This window comes from Spermophilus citellus, assembly GCF_964194105.1.
Source record: "Spermophilus citellus genome assembly, chromosome: 2".
Taxonomy (NCBI): Eukaryota; Metazoa; Chordata; class Mammalia; order Rodentia; family Sciuridae; genus Spermophilus; species Spermophilus citellus.
In genome coordinates, this window is record NC_138183.1 from 221,036,922 (window position 1) to 221,061,706 (window position 24,785).

The 24,785-nt window shown below is 35.4% G+C and overlaps 1 protein-coding gene and 1 pseudogene across 3 annotated transcripts in view; one reads left to right on the forward strand and one right to left on the reverse strand.

Annotated features, from left to right (window-relative positions):
• The window catches only part of METTL15 (methyltransferase 15, mitochondrial 12S rRNA N4-cytidine), a 235,173-nt gene that overhangs the window by 121,918 nt on the left and 88,470 nt on the right, over positions 1 to 24,785 (forward strand). The gene's annotated exons all lie outside the window — the stretch shown is intronic.
• Positions 880 to 23,596, reverse strand: LOC308634863 (monocyte to macrophage differentiation factor-like; annotated as a pseudogene). Its single transcript has 4 exons — positions 23,393 to 23,596; positions 19,878 to 20,428; positions 19,514 to 19,836; positions 880 to 1,020 (listed from the first exon to the last, which is right to left on the reverse strand). The product of its transcript is annotated as a monocyte to macrophage differentiation factor-like (transcript).

Here is a 24,785-nt window from a genome sequence, read left to right on the forward strand (position 1 = left end):
TGAAGGGGGATACTAACAGGCGATTGGATCAGAGTGTTGGTAGTAGCTAGGTATTTAGGAGCCCTATAGACAGCCTTGAGACATTCACCTATTTGCATTTAGACAGTTACACGTAATGGAAGATGTAATGCTTGGGATGAAAGTTGGGGGGTAGGCGAAGGAGGGTGCTCTTAAAAAGAAAGGAGAGAGAGATATATTAGAGGAGAATGAAAAGAACAATAAAACTTGAAACGGGAAAGAAAGAAAGAAAGAAGGAAAAGGGGAGAAAGGAACAGAGAGAGAAGAAGAAAAAAAATTGAAGTCTTAGAGAACCATTTTCTTCTCTTCCAGTAGGCGGAGCTGTGCCCTCCGAGTGGAGCTTCTGCCCTCTACGTGCCTATAGCAATCCCTGCAAGGCGGCTCCTGGGAGACTCTCAGTCTTGTCAGTCCAGAGCTGTTTCACTTCTCCGGCCCTTACCCCCCTTCCTCCTGTCAGCCAGCCAGCCAGGTCCTGTTCACCAGAAGCGGTTCCCCAGAGATCTGATTACACTTGCAGCTCCACTGCGAGTCCCATTTAAGCCCCAGTGCTGTGGTAAATTGGCGGCTAAGACCTTGGGAGTCGCTGCTGGTGATATGGGGGGTTGGGGGTCAGGAATCCCCTCTGCTTCCCTACAGACACTCCCCCGGAGAGGTCCCTCAGGTTTCCTGGCTGTTTTTATCTGGATGGGGTGGGAGTCACACACCTGCTAAAGTGGATTCTGCTGGGAAGGAATTCTGTCAGCCGAACTCCGATGACATCACCTCTCTGCTATGGCGGGCCCCAAGCTCCTTGCCAGAGTGTCCGAAGGGCAGGGTGGGACTGGTCCGTCCCCGGTTGGCCTCAGCTCCCGGCTCGCTACTTCATGAAGGCTTGGCTAAAGACCTCTTCCTGCCAAGCTGCGTCTCGGAGGCTAGCCACCCAGTCACGTTAGCTGCGGGCGGGCGGCCGGGTGGTGGCGCTGCGGCCGACGGACCACGGCTGGCGGATCTGGACCTCTGCGTCTAGTGGCGGGGATTTGCTCGTCTGGGGCAAACTGTCACTTCCAAAAATCCTAGTAGCTCCCGGCTGGTCTCTTTTCAGTGGGAGAGATTTTGCTAGGAGATTCTCCGCTGGTAGAATCTATGCGTCTTTCTGACCCTATCACTGAGGGGGTATTGAAAGTGCTGCCTCTCTGCCCACCGCCATGTTGGATCCCCTTATTTTCCCCTTTTGTAAGTTTTATATTAATTTGCAAATTTGTTTCAGTTTAAAGAATGGATTTTCTTGGAACATAGGCCTAGGTGTGACAATCCTTTCATTTTTCTCTGTCTAGAAAACTTTTAATTTCTTCCTCATTTCTAAAAGACAGTTTTGCTGAGTAAACTACTCTTGATTGATAGTTTTCTTCAACAATTACATCATCCCACTTTCTCCTGGCCTAAGAGTTTCTGCTGAGAATTTCACTGATCATTGTATTTTGTTTTTATTTATTTATTTATTTATTTATTGGGTATGACATATTTCTTATATTTTGATGATCTTAGAATTTGTATTTGATTTTGGATAGTTTCATTATTATCTGTGTTGGTGATCTCCTTTTGGATAAATTTAATTGTGGGTCTCTATACTTTCTGTACTATATATGGGCTTCTTTTCTCAGACTAAGGAACTGTGTGTGTGTGTTTGTGTGTGTAACTTCTTGTGCCATTCATGTATTGTCTCCCAAATTACATTTAATTTTTTTAGCTGTACTTTCTTGATGTTTAGTGAATTTCTTAATTGAATTATTTTGAATTCTTTCATAGATTTCTCTTTCTTAAGGGTCCATTATTATAGCTTCATTAGTTTCTTTTGGAAGTGTTATAGTTTTCTGTCTCTTTTTGTAATCCTGTATCCTCTTGTTGGTGTTTACACATTTGAAAAGGCAGTCACCTTTTCTGGCTTTCACCAGAGATCTTGGCTGAGATAGATTTGTACTGAAGCTTATATGGAACATCTTCCCTTATAATACTTTAAGCTTGATTCTGACTAGGCCAGCTGAACATGCCCTGTTATCCATCAAGACCATTCTGCTATCAGGCTGAGTGGTTTTAAGGGTATTACCAGTGTCTGCTCTGGGTAGGCCAGGCTAGTCCACAGGGTATATCCCCTGGCCATAAGGTTCAGTTATTTTAATTTAGCATTTTTTTTTTTTTAGAGAGAGAGAGAGAGAGAGAGAGAGAGAGAGAGAGAGAGAATTTATTTATTTATTTATTTTACTTCTCGGCGGACACAACATCTCTGTTGGTATGTGGTGCTGAGGATCGAACCCGGGCCGCACGCACGCCAGGCGAGCGCGCTACCGCTTGAGCCACATCCCCAGCCCCTTAATTTAGCATTTATATAAGGTTTCAGGAGGAACTCTGAGTTTAGGTGGAATTGGATCAATGCACCATCTGCTATTCTTGGTAGAAATGCACAGTTTAGATTTGGCCCCTTCCTCAGATGGAATCTAGGTGTCCTCTTTAATACTGTGCACAGTAGTGATTAAACTCCCAGGCATAGCAGAACTCGTACCTGCTTTTTGTTCAAATTTAATGTGGTGGTTATTTTCTTCCCTGGAAGAGGTCTGAGAGTAAGCTCTTAGATTATAGAGGTGGGTACTGATTAAGTGTCCACTTGTTGCAGACCTAGTTTATGCTATTTTTAAACTGTACTGTGCAGGTCTTGTCTGGGCAGGGCCCTGGTATAGTCTGATACTGGATTTGGAGGCTGGCCATCTGCAGATTTTAACCAGATAGTACTTCTCTCCTCTCCTGGTACTGACCAGCTCAGTTCTATGAATGAACTGTTGTTAACTGGTATCTCTGATTGAGCACCACAAGTATATTGAAATGTCACCAAAATCTGCACACTCGTTTTTGTAGGGTCTACCTTCTTCCTTTTTTTCTACTTGATCCCAGGTGGTATAGCTAGCAGTTTCTTGCTGTGTTCCCTGATTCTCATGAAGTGAGAATGTAGTAGACTTCCTGGGAAACATTCTGGAATGCTCTGGAACCTGAATATCTGCATTATTGATTCTCTTTTTCCACTGCAGAAACTGTAGGTCCTGGTTGGAATACTGTGTGGCATTATTTCAACTCAGGGGAGAGGGAGGGGCTATAGGGTCAAAGCAAGACCAGCTCTCCTTCCCTTTCAATGCAATATTTGGTTCTGTGGAACAACATGGAACTTAGGCTTATTTTCTCATTTCGGAGTTTTTACCATGGTGTTTTTGTTTGCTCTGCCTTTCATCTTTTTTTTGAAGTTTGTTCCATCGTTCCGTCCCACAGGGGGTACCAGGGATTAAACTCAACCAGTGAGCCACATCATCAGCCATATTTTGTATTTTATTTAGAGACAGGATCTCACTGAGTTGCTTAACACCTCGCTTTTGCTGAGGCTGGCTTTGAACTCTCAATCCTCTTACCTTAGCCTCCTGAGCTTCTGAGATTCCAGGTGTGCACCACTGTGCCCGATCATTTAATTTGGGAGTTAAGAGTATGATGATATAATCTATTCTAAATCATGTGATTTATTCTAATTTGTATACTCTATTCTCTAGCATTTGAAGTTTAACATTCACCTTCTCTGCCTGTTGAACTGCTGTTGTTTTTTAATCAAATTAATACAGAAACAGACAAGTCTAGATTTCATGGCTTCAGATTTGTTGTTTGTGTTCTTTCAACCACACTAAACTATTATACTAGAAGCAATTTAGTAATTTTCTCTTGCAGACCCAGGTCTCAAAACTAGGCATTTTGACTCTTGGGCCAGCATAAAAAAAACATAAAAGAATATACTATCTTGCCAGGCATGGTGGCATATGCCTATAATCCCAGCAACTTGAGAATCTGAGGCAGAATTGCAAGTTTTGGGCCAGCCTCGGCAACTTAGCAAGACCCCAAGCAATTTAATGAGAACCTTTCTCAAAGTAGAAAATGAAAAGTGTTATTATGTAGCTCAGTGGTAAGGGGTATATGGTTTCAATCCCCAGTACTGTAAAAAAAAAAAAAAAAGAAAAAGAAAGAAAATAATAGAAATAAAGAATATACTATCTTAAAACTTTATCCACCTAAATTTTAGACTCTCTTATTCTCACTAACCATAGGATGTCAGTTCAGCTATGCACATCAAAGTGGAAGAATTTTCATAAATATACACAATCATAAAGACAACTTGGAAAAATTAAATAGACCTTTTTGAACTATTGATGATGGTCTATCACTTTTTCACTATTTTTGATAACAAAGATTACTAAAACAGGATGTTTATTTTTCCCTTAATATTATTAAATATATAACTGTTGTTGCCGCAGTCTAGCTGGGCACAAAATCACGAGCCACTCACAACCTTGTAGATTCAAACAGCAATTCTTTATTCCCGAAGTCATACCGGCACTCTACACGCACGTTCTGGGGAAATCCACACTTCCACTGGGCTCTGCATCCCAAAATACTCTCTGAATCCCGCGAGAACTCAACGGGAACTCAAGGAGCGGGTGGTCACCTGAGGCAGCAGGATACGCCCTATTCCCAGCAGGGTCCACCTTGAACCTGGAACTGCCCTAAACCCAAGGAGCGGGATACTCCCTATTCCCAGCAGGATACATGCTAAACCTGGACCCACCCTAATCCAGCAGGATCCTCCCTAAACCCGGATCCACCCTGGTCCTTGAGCAGGGTCACCTTACTCAAACAAACCCATTTCCACAATGGAGAGTCCTCCCTTTAAGCAACATGGGGTAGGCTGACAAGGAAATTGCCATGCGTCATTCTTACTTAGCTATGGCTCTCAGCATGTTGTCTAGAGGATTTCAGCTTTGCAAGATGCAGTTTTTTTTCTTTTTTTTTTGTAGAGATAAAAGTACTTCACTCTTGTTTATCAAACATAATTTCAAAACTTGTGGAATATATATTTATTCCATAAACATGTATCATACTAATTTTTAGCAATCTGCTAGTTCTTGAGAGTTCAGGAGGGATGTAGTCCATGTATTCACAAAGGTTACAATGTAAGCTGAAAATAGATAGGAAATAGATAATTTCACAATTAATTATTACAGTTATCATGTCTATTAATGAGTACAGTATGTTTTAGAGCAATACAAAATCAGAATCTAATCTGGTCAAGAATGTCTAGAAGATTTCTAGAGTGTGTGAAAGATGAATTATTGTTAGCTCGGTAAAGGAGAGATGGATGGTAGGGTGAGATAGAATATTTGTAGTAATAAGAATAGAACATTCAAAGATCTTTAGCAGGGAAGAGAATGGTATTTAAGGAACTTTAAAATGGGCCAGGATAATGAATGATAGAGGTTAGATCATATAGAACCTTGTTGACAACTTTGTACTTAAGAGTGGTGGGAGGGCACCAATATATTAGTGAGGATGTGGGGAAAAGGGTACTCTCATATGTTGTTGTTGGGATTACAAATTGTTGTAACCACACTGGAAAGCAGTATGGAAATTCCTAAAAAACTAGGAATGAAACTACCATTTGACCTAGTTATACCACTCCTTGGTATATATCCAAAGAATTTAATATCAGCATAGTACAGTAATGCAGCCACATCAGTGTTTATATCAGAACAATTCAGAATACCTACACTATGAAGCCAACCTAGGTTTTCTTCAACAGAAGAATGCTTAGAAGAAAAAACAGTATATGTACACATTGTAATATTACACAGGCATAAAGAAGAATGAAATTATGGCATTTCCCGGTAAATGGATGGAACTGGAGACTATCATGCTAAGTGAAACAAGTCAGTCCCCCAAAACCAAAGGCCAAATGTTTTCTCTGATACATGAAAGCTAACCCACAGTAAGGAAGAAGGGACTTAAAAAAAGTTTGATGGAGTTAACAAAGAGGAGGGGTGGGGTATAGGAAAAGGAAAGACAGTGGAATAAATCTGACATAAGTTTCCTATGTACATATATGAATACCACAGTGAATCTCACCATCATGTACATTCACAAGAAATTAATTTTAAAAAATGACTATGGGTGAATGGCAGAAAGATCATTAGAGGGAAGGGAGCAGGAGGTGGAATTAAGTGGAAGGGAAGAAGAGGTACTTGAGTCAGAATTAAAATAAGATATGTTCCATGCTTTTATAATTATGTCAAAATGAATTCTACTATCATGTATAACTAATAAGAACCAAGAAGTTTTCTAAAAAGTATTTGAAACAGGGACCTGATATCATACATACATTTTAAAGACAGTATTCTGGCTGTAGAGTAAAGTTGGAGGAAATCAAAATTGGAATAGATTCTCACACAGAAAAAGGACTTAGAAGGTTAAGAATTGCCACTTTATGTGGAAGCTTATGATCATTGGGCCTAGATTTTCTTTTCCTGATTATCCTATCAGAAATTCTACTTTGCTTTATTGATCTCTGGCTTCCTATTTTAATGGGATTCTGAAATATTTTAAAATGCTTTCAAAGTTAGAATTACTTTCTACATCTACAAGTTAAATTGAAGTTAATATTATGACATTAAATTTTGTAAGACCATTAAAATATTCTCACCAATCTGACTTGACCAAAATAAGGAAAGAGACAAAGAGTTCAACCCAACCATATTCCCAATTTCTGTAGAGTATTTATATTCTCTCAAAGGATTTTCAGTACTTTTCAGCCAGAATCTGTTTGACTCCTTGTTCCTACTCTCTTGTGTGTGGTATTATCTTGGACAAATGCATTCATTTACTGGGTTAATGAGCCCAGAACTAGTCATACTAAACTATTTCCTTAATGTGTAATTAGCAGTAGGAGTCTTTTAATTCTAATTCAGACTTGTCAGATTTACTCTCTGACCTCTTCTTTTCTTTCTTTATCATATAAATCTGGAGTTGAACTACTTTTTGAATTCCAGCTCTGCCATTTACTCAGTGAATAAGTTACTCCTCTTTTTCTCAGTTTCCTCATCTTTAAAATGGGGATAGTAGTAACCTATCTACCAGATATATTGTAAGAATTTGGCTTAGAATAGTGTGTAGTATATCCTTTCAATAGTCATGAAATTATTTTATTGTCAATCAGCATTTGATGAAATGAAATTAAAATATGAATATCAAAATACATCATGTATAGTTCCTAATGAAACAATTATATATGTACATATACATATGTATGTACACACTATATGTACATATGTATAATTATAAACTGTGATGTTATGTGTTCTATGGGATTGTAGTTATACCATATTTCTGACTATGTGTCTCCATTAAAATTTTTTGAAAACCATTATGCTATGGCTACACTAAATATCTATCCACTGTATAAAAAGTGTTCAGTCAAGACAGAAACTGTGTCTAACACATGTCTAAATGTGTTCTAACACATTCGACCTAAACCTAGTCTTGGGTTTTGGCATATATATGGGAGACAGAAGCATTTGTTTATGGTTCAAACCAAGCAGAAACTAGTGTCATCGATGGAAGACTTTTTCTAGGATCCTGTCAGTTTGCTTAGAGGAATTTTAGCCCCTGAGAACGTCATCCCTTAACTTATACTTCATTTTACTATGAATGAGACAGAATGTGAAATATAGATACTATGAAAAAAGGATGCATAGTTGGGGAATGTTAAGTTTCACATAAAAATAAAGAGCTAGTGTCTGCACTTCAAGCCTTTATCTAATACATAAAATAATTACAGTTGTTCCTGACTTGGGAAATTAATTGGAGCTTGAAGAAGGGATGATGCATGGTCTCAGAAAGCTACCACATCCCTAGTTTATCATAAAAATTGCTCTTTTCAGCTTTCCAGGCTGACAGTCAGGTTTCTGAATTTCTGCCAGATGTGCTGGATAGTCTCCATCTGCCTCTTTGTCTTCCCTCTGTCCTTTGCTACATTTATCTGTAATCCTGGAAGATGACTTTAAGAGTATCAACATGTTTCCTTGTCCTCTGTCTCATGGTTGCATTTGGCAAATATAAAGCACTGGAAGGAAAGCAAAGGGCAGAGGAGACTGAGGTCAGCGTATGTGTTCACAGTGGCCACATTCTTTGAAGATCACTGTTCATAGGCCTCTCCTGACAGAAGTAGTTCTGGCTTTGGGGCATTTCAGAAATGACTCTTGGCCTCTTAACTTCAGGTACCTCTTCATCCCTTTTTGACTCTCCTAAGTTCATTCACACCTTTGAAAATTCTTTCTTTTTAAAACTTTCCAGTTACCCTGCTTGAATCTCCCTCTTACCCTTTGTTAGAAACTTCACAGATTTACAAAATCTCCACACCTTTTTGTTTTTGTTTTTTTTTTTTTTTTAATCTCTAACTGGATTCCTTCCCCTTTGAACTCATCTGGATCTAGGTTATTTAAAGTCCCAATAGGTAAAGAAGCAGTTTAGATTTTAGAAACAATCCTGTTTGGGAGTCCTAATTGTCTTTTTCTAGCTATGTGTGTGTGTGTGTGTGTGTGTGTTTGTACTGAGGATTGAACCTAATTGGGCTACATCTCCAGCCTTTTTTATTTTATTTTAATTTTATTTTACTTTATTTATTTTGAGACAGTATCTCACTAAGTTGCTTAGGACCTCTTAAGTTGCTGAGAGGTTGGCCTCAAATTTATAAACCTTCTGCCTCAACTTTCAGAGTTATCGTTATTATAGACATGTATGACCATGCCTTGCTCTAACTGTCCTATTTTAGATAAGTAACTTAACCTTTTTGAGATTGTATTCTCATCATTAACATGAGGTACTATTAATACTTACCTCATAGTGTGTTATGACAGTTATGATTATATAAATTCATCGTAAATCATGTTATAGTTATCATGTTACAATAAATATTATGTGATAATTATATGATACAATGCATATTCATATTTATAATTGTTCATGTCATTTTATTAACAGTTTGGTAAAGTACATTTATATACACTAGGATAATGTTCAGCCATTACTTCCTGTTCTTACCTGCTTGATTTGTTAATATGTACAGATAGTCACTCTGAGATTTGGGGTCCGGGGCACTGCATTTAACTCTTCTTACCTTGCAGTGTTCTGGCATCTACTTTTTGTTACAGACTTTCTTTCCCATGGTCAGTATAAATAATGAAGACTGTGCTTATACTCTCGTTTGAATATTGGTGTGCCCCCAAATTTTTGTGTTAGAAACTAATAGTATTCAAAGGTAGAACCTTTTACAAAATGATTAAATTATGAGGGCAGCATTCTCACAAAAGGGATTAGTGCCCTTATAAAAAAAGGTTGAAGAGAGCTGCCTTGCCCTTCTTCCATTTGAGGATACAGCCTTCAGCCCATACTGCCATGTTAAGGTGTAGTAAGAGTCTCCCTCTTAAGAAAATATGCCCTCACCAGAAATGGAATCTGCTGGCACCTAATCTTGGACTTTCTAGCCTGCAGAATTGTGAGAGATCAAAAACTGAATCTGTTGGCACCTAATCTTGGATGTCCTAGCCTCCAGAATTGTGAGAGATCCATTTCTGTTGTTACAAGTTTTCCAGTGTATTTTCTTAAAAATATCTTGATGGTCTGAGACAGCTTACCACAATTCCAAAAATTGCTCTACTAAGCTATATTGTTCTCTTCTTTTTTCTTCTAGAATTACTTTTTATTAGTTTTAGTTCCTCCATCAATTCTTAACTTCAGATCAAAATACTATTTTATCAATGTTAGTAACCAATCGGAAATTCTTTCCTATGTGTCTCCTGTTTTTTCACTTTCTTTTTCTATAAGTGTATGCTGCTAGCTTTTCGGAATCTACTTTTTCCTCATTAAAGCATATTGAATTTTCCAGGGTTTAATTTTTAGCTCTTTTATTGTGAAGCCTGAAATTTATAGAAAGCTGATCACTGAGTTATCATTATTACCTGTAGACTTAAATTTGTGTTGCTGATTATTTACCTTATTACTGACACTATTCTGTCTTTATTTCAGATAAACTCTTGTTTTTGTTTTCCGACAAATAAAAATGTAACCATAGACCTTTGTATTAACTTCTGTACAAATGTTACCAAGTAGTGTTACAGATTTATTCTTAGGATATTTGGCTTTAAAGTTTACAGAACTGAAAAAAGTTTGTAAAACTGACTCATGGAAGGTAACTTATGTATTTGAAATGTAAATGATATTTATATTAACTATGAAAAAATGAATTACCTCTTAACAAACTTGAGATAATCCATTTTTATTGCCTACGTCATTTGAACATATCCATATGGTACAGTATAAGAATAGCAGCTTATTCAGTACTAGAATGACTATACCTAGAAAGACTTTATTTTATTTTATCTTGGGTAAATAATATATAATTAAAGACATTTTATTACATGTAAAAATTTTAGTAGAGCTCTTTATGTTTTAGCTTCTAAGATATTAAAAGACTGAAAACAATAGTTGTATTTTCTCTAATGTCATAAGCTAATTAAATCAAAATGATATTTTCATAATTACATGTATAATCTTCCTGTTCTCTCCATTCCCATTTTTTTGCCTGTTATTTAAAGTAAAAATGAAACCAATAGGGGCTGGATTGGATCATCTGCTTTAGTATTTTATTCTTTTTTCCTGAGTTAATACGGTGTACAGTCTAAGTTTAATGCATAATTCAGTGTTCATTGTGGTGCCTGCTGTGTATGAGGAAATATACTTGGCATGGAGAATATCCAAATGCCCAAGAAAAGGTCTCTGAATAAGACAGAGCTTATGTAATAAATAGGTAAACCTCTACAAAGTCAGACAGGTAAATCTCCTATCTGGGAAATACTAAACATTTTATAAACTAAAATTATATTTGGAATATATATTCTCATTTTATCTGTTAGCATTGTTACTCATTTAATTCAATGCAAGAAACTATTTAGGGGGCAAATATTAGACTACATGCTGGGATTATAGCTGAATAAAAAATCTATATAATCCCTTCTTAGTCTATCAGGAAAGAGATATTAAACCAGTATTTATAATAAATAAATCTTAGGGCCCAGAGTTATTAAGATATTAAGGAAAAATGTTTTTATGACATGAAAAAAGTAGCTCTGTTCTTTAAATAAAATAGCATTACAGCAAATAATCATGAAAAGGAAGATCACTTTTTAAATATGACATGTTATGCACATGTGTTATACAAATAAAATAATAAAGAGAAGTCACTAATCAAGCTAAAGTATCACTATTCAGATTAAAACTCAGTAATTTCTACACAAATACACTTTTCTCTGTGGCAAAATGCTTATAGCTTTCCAGTGATGCAGGATAGTTTTCAGAGTGAAGCTAAACTTTTGCTTATCACAAGAGGCTTTTGAGGATCTGGCTGGCCTTTTCTCTAGACTCTTATGAATTCATATTAGTCTTCTTATACCCGTTATGTAATATTAAACTGATTTTACATTAAACCATAATGTTTTATCTACCATTAATATATATATTAGGTAATATTATTTTTTTTTCATTTGCCTGAACTCTGGACAGTTATTTACTTATGAAAGACTAAGACTATGCCCCCTAGGAAATCAACCAAATACTCACACTTTGACTCAATGTCCCTCCTCCATTCCCTATCACAACTTATGCAACCTTTATTAAAGCTCTTACATTATCCTGTTGTTTGCTTCCATCTATTATCTGTTACTCAGAGTATGACTATGTCTTAGTTGACTTCACCCTTCAAAACTTTGTACAGTCCCTAGCATATAGTAGATATTTGATTACTATTGTAAGGATGCCTAGATAAATGGGTAAAGGTTTTCCATTTTCTATATCAAATGTGAAGAAGGAGTAGAAATTAGATGTTATGTACTAAGTTTATCTTTTTTTAAAAAAAATATTCGTTCTAATTAGTTATACATGACAGCAGAATGGTATTTCCATTCATTGTACACAAATGTAGCATAGCTTTTCATTTCTCTGGTAGTATACAATGTGGAGCTGCACCATATGTGCAGTCATACATGTAATGATGTCTGTCTCATTCCACCATCTTTCCTACCCGCATGGAAGTTTATCTTGCTTACTCTTTCTCAATGTAAACAGAAGCCCTCTAAGTCTTCAAACCACTGTTTAAAATAATATTTAAAAGCCAAACCCAGGTTCTAGAAAAAATGAGGGGTTAACTGCAGGTTCAATTTCTCTCTGAATATTTAGTTAGAACTATTGTGTGATAAACTCTAGTTAGATATAGTATACATTCCAATGAGCTCAAAGTCTAGTCTATACTACCAGCATTTACTATTTTATGATAAACTAGTTAACTACTATTGTTTCCACTTAAGATCTTATATCAAAGGAACCTATAAACAAATAAAAATAACAAAAAGATGTTTAGATACTTTATATTATAAAGAAATTTTATTTCAGTCTCCAGGAATGCTAGTCTGATTTCTTTTCACTGAATCTGACATATTCAGAATTAGGATATCAAACTCCTATAGATAAAATTTATCATTTCTTTCAAAGAAAAATAGTCAATATTATATGACATTCAGTTATTATATAATAATTAACGATTATGATTCACAGAATAATTTATGAATTGCCTTTTTAAAATTAACACTTATTTTGTATTTTGGAACCTTTTCTCTCCTATAAACAAGTATGTTAAAAGAAACATTATGTGCAATGTGTAGGCTTCCTGTAGGATTTTCTGCACTAATACTTTGTGATGATATTGGCTAATTGCTAGATTTCAGGCACCTTTCTAACCTGCTCCTCTGGTCCCTTGTCCTCCTCCTCCTTTTTTTGTGGGTGTGAAAGGGTTTATTTGTAAGAAATATTGCTACTGACAGAATTTTATCTTTTTCTCCTGGAATCTCAACAGCAATTCCCATGTTATAGGCATCCCCAGAAATCTCCTCAAAGAATTTCCACCCACATTCTGAATATCTAACAGGGCTTGACCCATTTTTTCCCTTATTAATGTAGCAGCATATGCATCGTGGGGGAAAACAGAAAAAGAGCTAGTTTAAGCTTGGTATTTAAAAAATCTATCTACCTGTGTGTAAGGAATTGAAGCAGAAATCAAAATTAGTCTTTATTTCTTATGATACCCTTGATTATTATAAGCTGAATTATTATTAAATTCATACATTAAGAAATCACTTCTGATTAAATGAATATGGTTTTGAGTAACCCAAAATATATATTTATATTCTCAAATGCAATTAATGTAAATGCCAAAAGTAGAGCACATTATAAGTCAAAATTTCTCCTTTGTAACTGATTTTTAAGCTAGTATTTATTGGTTAAATTGCATCTATACTAATAATTTATTGAAGACTAAACCTTTCAATGGTAATACTGATAGAATTCTTTAGGGATAATCAAATTATCATAATAGATAATGGAAAATTATTTTAATTTTGTTCTTGTAAATGACTGTGTTCCAGTGTTAAATTTCTTTATCCATATAAACCATAATATTTTTTCCTTCACTGTATATAACATCCAAATACTATATATATATATATAGTATTTGGAGAGAGAGAGACATGTATGCATATACACATTGTATATATGTATATATTTCATTGCATTTTGACAATTCATTTTTATAAGTAATTACTATTTACCCTAAATGAGAATATAAGTACCATTAGAATAAAAATGTTTTTTCTTTCACTGATATAGGTCATGATGATATATAATATCAGTGTTTGCATAAATTATATGTTTATATAATTGCGTATATCCACATATATACATATAAATACATATATACATACATATATTCATATCCAGAGTCTAAGCACAAACAATGCCATTGATCTACACCCCTGATGACTCTCAGATTTTTATCTGCTGCCTTTTACATCTAATTGCTTAGTTAACATTTCCACTTAGCTGGCTAATAGAAATCTCAGATATAATATGTCCAAACAAAGCTCTTGATTATCTCCTTAAAACCTGTGTTGCCCTTGTTTTATTTAGTCAGCAGCTTTGCTGTGGTGACCGAAAGACTTGACAAGAAATATTTTATAGGAGGAAAAATTTATTTGGGGACTCACAGTTTCAGAGGTCTCAGTCCATAGACAGATGACTCTATTCCTTAGGTTTGAGTTGAGACAGACCTTCAGGGCAGAAGGGCTTGGTGCAGAAGAAAGCAGCTCAGGACATCACAGGAGGGAGAAAAGAGTGCGAGCTTGCCCATGCTCAACAAGAAAATATATACTCCAAAGACTAGCCCTCATGGACTCACCTTCTCTATGTTACCACCTAGTTAATCCCTATCAGGGGATTAATTCACTGATTATGTTAAGACTCTCATAACCTAGTCATTTCACCTCATAACTTTCTTACATTGTCTCACACATGAGCTTTTGAGGGACACTTCATATCTAAAACCACAACAGCCCTGAACTCAGCCAATCTCTTAAGGGTGATTATAGTTTTCTATTTGCTCAAAGTAAAATAAATAGAAATTGAAATTGAAGGATACTGTTTCATATGTGAGTACAGTTCTATATGGTTGCTCTGTTCATGCTAATCAAAATATAGATAGAATCTGATCCTTGTATACTACCTTAACAATATTAACCTGGTCTAGACCACCATCATCTATTACGTAGTGTCTTTGCCTCTCAACTTGTCTCATTACTTTTGCCATTAAAATATCTATATAAGTCTGTTCTAAGAACTGGGATAAGTTATCCTTTTTAAAAACAAATTAGATATGTCAAGTCTTCTGCTTAATGCACTCTGCTTTTTTACTCCATATTAGCCTCAGTAGCCTCCTGGCCTAGGGTCTAGCCTTTGAATATTCTGACCGTGCTTCTATCTCTAAGCTGTTTCCTCTTCGCAGAGACTCTGTGGCCCATTCCTTCATTTCCTGTTTAAATGGCCTTTTCCCAGACTTTTTTACATTAGTAGCAAAATTTAATCTCAGCCTGTTTTATAAGTTCTTACCCTTTGCTTATATATTTTTATTCTATGGCATTATCACATTTTGACATTCTTAGTAATTAGTGTAATTAATAATTACAACTTTACTTTGTTTACCCAAATAAGAATGTACGTATCATTAGAGTAGGAATGTTTTTTCTGTTGCAGATAGAGGTCAAATTCTGTTATAAGATTAGCAGACTGGTACTATCTGGCAGTATCAATACACTTTTATTTATTAAAGGAGTAAAAGAATCAATCAATCAATACAAAACAAGTAAAATAACAAAAAGAGATGCCTATGATTTATTGCATTATCAATAATACAATTACTAAGACTGTTTTTTTTAATGGATTCTTGCTGTTGTGTAGGGAGCCCTTAAACTCCTAGACCCAAGGAATCCTCTTTTTCAGCCTCTTGAGTACCTGCAACCAAAGACATACCCAGATACAAATATTCTTTAAATAAAGTTGACCTGAAATACTTGACTCTTCATAGACTTCAGTTCATTTATATTACAGCTAAGTAAATTCATGGATTTACATATTAATTTATTCAACAAGTATAGGTTAAATATTGTGTGAAGATCTCCTAGAAGTTGTTCATAAACATTTGCTAAGTGAAAAGAATACTTCATTGAGGTAATGTGAAATTATATACTATATTCTGCAAAAATTTACAGTAGTTAAGAATTTTAATATAGATTTTAAATACATATTAAACTGTGAAGCAACAGTAATAATAATAATACCTTTAATTCTGATCAAAATGCAACAATTTCATTTGTTCATTACAATCCTATTCCCGTTTTTGAAATTAAGAAAGAGATCCATTCTCATACAGCAAATCATTTGTTCTCTGGCATTAAAACCTAAAGTTTATGTGCAAGAGCTTAGTGTTTGTTTTAGTATAGTACACTCTCTCTTTAAACAATTCTTCTACGTTGACATATTGACATATATTTTAACTTCTGAGTTTTTCAGCATTTAACTTGACTCAGTCCTCCTTAACTGATTTTTTATTTTTTAAATCAGAAGTTAAAAGATTTTAAGAAGATGGGAAATCTAGATGAGAAAGCAAAGGAAAAAAGATATAGCCAAGTTTGGGGAATAAATGGTGAACCCTGATAATTGACTTATGTTCCAAACTTTCAAAACAAAAAAGAAAACCAAATGAAATTATTTATCAAGATTTGATTGATTGTTAGAAAATTAAAGATGTATTTTTAAAGAGCTAATCATATTTCTCAAAATAAATGAAATACTTTGGAAACATTTTTTGAAATACCACTTATTCTAGAAAAAAAATGTATTCAGTATATATCTGTTGAATGCCTCCAATGTGCCTAGCACTTTTCTTCGTGCTTGTGATAATCAGTGAACAAATCAGACAAAAATATGCCTCTCTGAGAATTAACCTCAATAGAGTTGAACCCATAGTAAACACAGTAAGTAAATTTTCAATATGTGAGAAAGTGATATCTGCTATGGAAAACAGAGTAGAACAAAGGTAACTGTGAATGTGTGAAAAGGATAAGTAAACAGAACTGGTTTTAGTTTTCAATATAGGATAGACAAGGTCTCATTAAAAATAGAACATTTCAGTAAAGACTTGGAAGAGATTAAAAGTTAGCATGGGATGGATCTCGAGATAGCATTAAGGCTGAGGAAAAGCCAGGGTAACATGAAGGCACAAAATCTGGTGTGTTCACACATCTGGTGTGTTCAAGGAAGTCAGAGACATCCATGTGGAGAGTACAAAATGAGCAAGTAAGAGTGTTAGAGCATGAAATTATATCAGAAAGTTAATGAATGGGAAGGGAATGGTCATGCTAAGATGACAATTCATGCAGAATTTTGTAGGCCATTGAAAGAATTTTGGTTTTCATTCTAAATGAAATGGGAAGTCGCTGCAGAGTTTTGAGTAGAGGATTGACTGACATTGCCTGACATGTTTTAAAGCATTAACTCTGGCTGCTATGTTGAGAATACTCTCAAGGGGCTAAGAGCAGAAGCAGAGAAGCTAGAAATAGCGGCCATTAAAATAATATCAGTAAAACACTCTGTTTAAGATTGTAATCTCAACTAGAAATTTGACAATGTCAGAAGCAGGTATTTGATTAAAAAACTATGAATATGTTTGTATATTATTAGCATACCCTATTTATCAATTATTTTTAACCATTCATGTTAAATTTCTTATATTACTATACTTCAGCTTTTTGATTTCATATTTCATACCATTTTTGCTCTGGACCATGAACTCCTCAAAGACTAAATGATGTCTTATTCTCTGATTTTCAGAATTTGTTTCTTGAACTAAATTAGAAGAGCCTAAATAAATACACTGTTGTTATAGACATATCATTGAAAAGAGAAAGTGAGCCACAGAACAAATTTGAAGTAATAAGTCATAATTTAGACTATCATTTCTAGAATACGAAAATGCTCATTTCTCTCAAAGTCAGAAAAAGGTTTTATCAGATTATAAAGTCTTATGGTAGTTTCCTTTATTCTGAGTTTGTCCATTATAGTTTTCTACTTTCTTCAGGGTCTTTGTTTCTATAGACAAAACTCCAGTTTTATTCACATGGACTTCAGTATCTATTTTAAGTGATAACATAAATATTAACATTTTGAAGAATTAGGAAAAGGACCTTAGAGCTAATTTGCCTAGTGATTTTTCAAAGGGTTTTTCTTCAACCTTGAAGGAGTTTCTTTGAGACTGCTATAGGGGAGAAAAGTATGTTAAATTATTGGAGAAATAAATTCCATAAATTTAGCCCAACCTTTTACAAGAGCTGGTTAATAACAGAGACCAGATTTTTTACATGTTGTTTTATAGACCTTATATTGTTTTAATAATTTTGATGTCGTAAGTGTTAGTAAGAGCTGAATTTTTGATACTAATTAATTTAAATACTTGTTTAGTTATTGAAAAACTTTAAATATTTTGGAAAATCTTGAACATATGCATCTATCTGTTTTTTCAAATATAAATTTTATGAAATCTAAGTACAGTTTAACTATTTTTTTATAAATCTAAGTAACAATTTTATTCTAATCTACACAATTTTTATATACATTTTAGTGATTTTGACAGTGTTACTTTGAAGCAGATTTTAAATCAATCCAAAAAAAAGTATGTTAAAAATAAAATATACACAGTAAAACAACGGACATGCATATGTTCAGAATCATGCCTATAGAGGTGGTCTGGAGGTACCTTGCCTATTTAAGAACTTATTGGCAAATATCAGTTCAATTCCCCATAATTCACCAAAATCAGAGAGTGCTAAACATACATCCAAAATAAACTCTCTTTTAAAGCTATATCAGTACAAAATTTGAATTAATAAGTTAATCATCAACAATTCCATTTAGCAAGTCCATTGCTAGAAAACAGGTAGTATTGGCACCCGACCTAAAGGCAAGGTTATTTTGTTTCTTACAACACCAACAGAGAGGTTAACCAACAAAGTAACTAATAAATTAACCTTAATACAAGACACTGAGGGAAAAACAAAAAACAAACAAACAAAATATATGTACACTACTCCATTGATCCAGGATATATAACTCATGGTCTACAGACACAAGTTTCTACCTGTCAAACAATTCTCTGAATATTTTTCTAGTTAAAAAAAAAAAGTATATTGGGAGATGCAGACGAAAGGCAGAAATGTGAATTTATAATCTGATTCCACAATTTAAAATGAATGTGAAACTGATACTATAAGCTAAGTGACAATGACTTAACCATTGGGCACCAAACAGGCAATACCACTCTTCACTGGGATTCATAATGCTGTTGAGGAGTTTTCAGCGGGATGGCCAACCCAACAATGCTAGCATAACACACACAGAATATTCACCCACTATTGAAAGAGTGGCAAAGGCATAGAGAGAAAAGTTGGATCTTTTGAAAAAGTTAATGATATCAAAATAATTTTCCATCACTCATAAGTCAAACTGTGTCAAATATATGGCCTAAAGCAGCACTAAATTCAGAGTCAGAGGTTGGCAGAAAAGTTTGGAAAACTGCAGTTTTTAAAAATTGGCAATTTTTCCACACTTCATAAAGCTATCAGAAGAGGTATAATGGGTTGTTCATTTGTGGAATGTTTACTGCTTGCTACAAAAATTCACAATATTAATGACGAACCACAGAGTTGCATATCAATGAAGTATTTTTTAAAAATTTATGAAACACTGAAGTTTATATTTAAAAAATAACCATGTTACACCAAGATGAAACATGGTAAAAGTGTAAGTTCTGTTCATGGTTCTTTAAACAATGAATGGGAAAGTGACAGAAACAATTATTTTTTCTTAAAAGGGAAGTTTTGTTATTGCACTGACTTTTATACCCTGACCTACTAATTTAGAAAAATCAAGTAGTAAAATCTGTAAGATTAAAATACAAAATTCTGGTTTGTAAATATCAATTGGCCAAAGTCTATCCAGAGGCCTTCATGATATAGAATGGAATGAATAATGAATTCATTGCCTTATTTGTTTGCTGTGAAGGGTGGAACTTGCAGAACACAGCTTTTATACTTCCACAGTAAGTATATTCAAAAGATAACGAAAGTAAGTGCATTGCTCATTTCCCCCCCTCTGTGCAATTTTCAGCTCTTACCCCACTTCCAAGTGTCACAGTTGAAATAATACTGTTTGGAGACCTAGTCCAGACTGGTCCTAAATGTCGAATAAAGTCCTTAGGACTTTGGTATAGGTATTAACAAATGGCATAGTAGTGCAGCTGCTGTGGCCACAAACAGGTGCCAGATGGCATGGGCAAAGGGAATGATGCCATCACTCTTGAAGAACACAACTCCCAAGCAATAAATTAAGCCCCCCACAGGAAAATTCGTGAAGACTGTCGGTGGTATTCATTGATGTCTCCACCAAGGTAGGAGAAAATCTCATTGTGAGATAGAAGAAGAGCTCAACTACTTTATACTTTTATTTTTTTTTAGTTCTCGGCGGACACAACTTTATACTTTTAAAGGTAGAGAAATATATAAATAGTTCCTCAAGCTGCCATGAGCCAGATAAACCAACGCATATGAGATGCCAGGGGTCCAAGTTCATGGAGATTTCACCATGGAGCATAAGATGCTAAAGAAGAAATAAATCACCATTCTATCACACATATGAAACCAATGCTCCCCTGTCCTTAAGTGACTCTTTTTCCATGATACATTGTGAAATACTGTGGAAAGATGAAGAGGGCATAAAGGCCCATTCCATAAATCTGTTCCGTTATCTTTTCTCAGCAGTCACCAGTCAATGGTGGAGGGCACTGGCCTCGAGAGCCAGAACAATGAGGAATACATGTCTGTAACGCAGCGTGTTCATAGCAAGTTGGTTTGTAGTGGCCATTGGCTTGGGCCCAATGATTCATGAAACTCTGGAATCGATTCTTGAATGCATTAATCCTCCGCTCCTCCACCTGGGCCAGGATCTCAGTCTCTAAGCACCTGCGGCCAGGCTCGAGGCCTTCATATGGGCTTGGGCTCCTTCGGAGACTTCCTTTGTGCCAGCAGAGCCACTGGGCCCAAGGGGGCCACTCAAGGGGTCAGGATACGGCCAGGGCCAGACTGTGTGGCTGGGGGCAAGAGGGAGGATGCTTAAACGGCCCCAGCGCCTCCAGCCTCCTGCCTCCCCAGCCCCTCCCCAGATCAAGTATTTCTGATTAAATGTTCATGTTTGACTTGAAATGTTCTATAAATGTAAAATACATGATTTAAAATATTAATATAAAAATGCACAGCAAATGTCAATAATTTTTAAATTGATTAAGGCATACCTTATGGATATATTCTGACATGTAATTCTGTACATTCTTCTAATTTCTTTTTTTTTTAAATTATTTTATTGTTGGTTGTTCAAAACATTACATAGTTCTTAATATACCATATTTCACAGATTGATTCAAGTGGGTTATGAACTCCCATTTTTACCCCGTATACAGATTGCTGTGTCACATCAGTTACATTTCCATTGATTTACAAATTGCCTTTCTAGTGACTGATGTATTCTGCTGTCTATCCCATTCTCCACTGTCCCCCCTCCCCTCCCCTCCCCTCCCCTCCTCTCTCTCCATCCCCTCTACTATAAATCGTTTCTTCCACTTATATAATTTCTCTCCTACTCCTCCTTTCCTCTTATATGTAATTGTGTATAACCCTGAGGCTCACCTTCCAATTCCATGCAATTTCCCTTAACTCTCACTTTCCCTCCCGCCTATCATCCCTGTTTAATGTTGATCTTCTTCTCCAGCTCTTCGTCTCTACCCTGTCCTTGGTTACTCCCCTTATATCAAAGAAGACATTTGACATTTGTTTTTTAAGGATTGGCTAGCTTCACTTAGCATAATCTGCTCTAATGCCATCCATTTCCCTCCAAATTCTATGATTTTGTCATTTCTTATTGCAGAGTAATACTCCATTGTGTATAAATGCCACATTTTTTAATCCATTCATCTATTGAAGGGCTTCTAGGTTGGTTCCACAATCTTGCTATCGTGAATTGTGCTGCTATGAACATCGATATAGCATGCTCTTGTTAGGTCTTTAGGGAATAGACCGAGAAGGGGAATAGCTGGGTCAAATGGTGGTTCCATTCCCAGCTTTCCAAGAAATCTCCATACTGCTTTCCAAATTGGCTGCACCATTTTGCAGTCCCACCAACAATGAACAAGTGTACCTATTTCCCCGCATCCTCGCCAGCACTTGTTGTTGTTGGACTTCTTAATGGCTGCCATTCTAATTTCTCATTAGGAAAAATTATTGAAAATTTTATAGCTGAATTTAAAATTCTACATATTTTAAATTGAGGTGTATAGTGCCACAAATATACAATTTATAATAGGTTTAATTTTGTTTAGTGATTTTCTTAATTTATTTTTATAAATGACAGTAGAATTTATTTTAACATACATATATGGAATACAACTTTCCTTTCTTCTGTTTGTACATGATGTGGAATTACTTTGGTCGTGTATTCATATATAAACATAGGAAAGTAATGTCCGATTCATTCTACTAACTTTTTTGTTCCCATTCTCCCTCTCTTCCCTTCATTCCCCTTTGTACTTAGAAGTACAATAGTACAATTTCTAATCTAAAGTACTTCTGTTTTTCCCTACTTCCCCACTTATTGTGAGGTTTTCTTCTTAAGACAGTAATTTCATTCAAAAAAATGAATCTTTTGGAAAAAGTGAGCTTATTTATGCATACCCTTCACTGGTTTATGAAATGAGTTGATGCATAATTTTTATTCTGTAAATATCTATCAGTTAACTTCTTTTATAATTTGACTCACAAATCAAGCTTTATATAGGTCTAAAACCTAAGAACACTTACAATTGATTGGTAATTTGAACAGTTTCCTGGGGAAAAAAGAAAATATCATGCTACAAATCCGGAACCAAAAATCATTCTCTTCTTATTGGGTTGCTTACGCCTTTATCCTGTAATCAACTTTTAGAGGTACAGCAGGTGGCTTAAAGGTAAAATAAGTTAACAGTTAATAAGACTTCACAAGGCTTTTTGCGTCACTTTTTATTTTCAAACCATTTACTATGAAGTCACAGAAACATTTAGAATCAACCAGCAAAATAAAAGAAAGCTGTTGAACAGCTTATTTTAACAATTGCTTGTTAAAATAAAATAGGATAACTATAATATTGATTTAAATTTGTTAAATTTGTGTCAGTCTTGATAATTTAAGTTTAGTTGAGGACAGTGATGTATTTGAAAAATAATATTATTGGATTATTGTGCAAATCTCACTGGTTTAAAAACCTTTGGTAAGTGTAGAATTTAATGAATTTTGAGCTTTCTTTACATGTAAGAAATATTACCACAATCAAGATAGGGAATATAGCCACATTCCAAAAAGATTTCTAGTGCACTTTTGAAATTCTTCCTCTATCCCAGTCATATCCCTAGCATACTCATGTGCTTTCTTGTCACATGAACAACAATTTGTATATCCTAGAATTTTTATAAATGGAACCATACAATAAGTAATTTGTATGCAGGAGGTGCAAGGGGGATGTTATGGGGTTTTTCATCATAGATATTATTATGTGTCATTTTTAACTTTTGAGAAACTAAAAAATTGTTTCCCAACATGTTTGTGAGTTCCACTTTCTCTGAATCACTGTCAGCGATTGATATGGCCACTCCTTTTAATATTTGCCACTCTAAAAGGCATCTTATGGTATCTTCTATGTTTTTTACTTTGCATTTTCCTATTGATAAATGATGTTAAGCATCATTTTATGTACTGACTTGTTAATGTATAGCTTCTTTGGCAAAGTGTCTTAATTTTTTTTAATGAAACTTTGTTTTCTTATATAAAGTTTTGAAAGTCTGATATTCTGGATATGACTTTTATCCAAATATTATTTTCAAATACTTTCTTCCAGTTATGTCTTATCTTTTCATTCTTAGTGTCATATAAAGAACAGAAATTCTTGACAGGAGGCCCAGGTCCACCCACCCACCTGCAGACACCCTCCAGAGCTCTGGCTCTGGCACTGGATTACCTCTTCAGACCAGCAGATGCCCCCAGAGCTTAGCCCTGGCTCAGATCCGCCCACACCAACTTGTGTGGGAACCAGCAGACACCCACCAGAGCTCCAGCACAGGACCTCCTCTTCCGACCACCGTGGAAGATCAGGATTGGCCCAGATCCACCCACACGACATGTGGGACCCAGGCCCAGGATAGGTCTGAGTTGCCAACCCTCATGCCTGGGAGCCCAAGCCTAACCCACTTCCATCTTGAGACACTGCAGACATCCCATAGCCTTCCCCACCTAGTAGGCCCTACCTTTTTGACAACAGAGCGGGCCTCGAAGCAGCTGCATCTCAGAGTAGGCATCCCCAAAACAGTATAAGTCCCACCCTTGCAGCCCCATCTCTGTAAGACAATTCATCCATCTTGGGGTACCTCCACTATATCTCAAGTTACCTCAGTTATTGCCTTTGCTGTCTCTAGTTGCAGTAGCATACATTGAGGGACATGAGTAGTGTCTGGAATCCCAACGTCAAGGTGAGGTACAGACAGTCTGCATAGGTACTACAAGAATATAGGGTACAAACTATAATATCTCAGATCCACACTGCAAGAAAGGAAGACACGTAGATAACATGAAAAAACAAGGGAGAAAAGTTCCCAAAACAAACCAGGATACTACAATTATAGAAGCCTTGGACAGAGAAGTTGATGAAATGTCAGAGAAGGAGTTCAGAAAGTTCATAATTAAATGATCTGTGAATTAAACAATGACCTAAATTAGCAAATACAGGCAAAAATTGATCACTTTAACAATGAGATAAGAGAGCAAATCCAGGTAGTAAACGATTACTTCAAGAAAGAAAGACTTTGAAAAAAAAATGTCAGAAATCCTTGAAATGAAGGAAACAATTAACCAAATAAAAAACTCAATAGAAAGTATAACCAACAGACTGTGTCACTTGAAATAAAGAACATCAGATAATGAAGATAAAGTATACAATCAGGAAAATAAAGTTGGTCACACAGTGAAGATTGTAAGAAACCATGAACAGTACATCCAAGAATTATGAGACAGCATCAAAAGACCAAATTTAAGAGTTATTGGGATAGAGGAAGGCACAAAGTATCAAACAAAGGAATGCACCATCTCTTTAATGAGATGATATCATAAAATTTCCCAAGCATGAGAATGAATTGGGAAACCAAATACAAGAGGCTTTCAGGACACCAAATGTACAAAATTACAACATATCTACACCAAGGTACATTATAATGAAAATGCCTAGCATACAGAATAAGGATAGAATCTTAAAAGCTGCAAGAAAGAGGAATTACATCAAGTTTAGGGGGAGTATTGTGTATCAGCATATTTTTTCA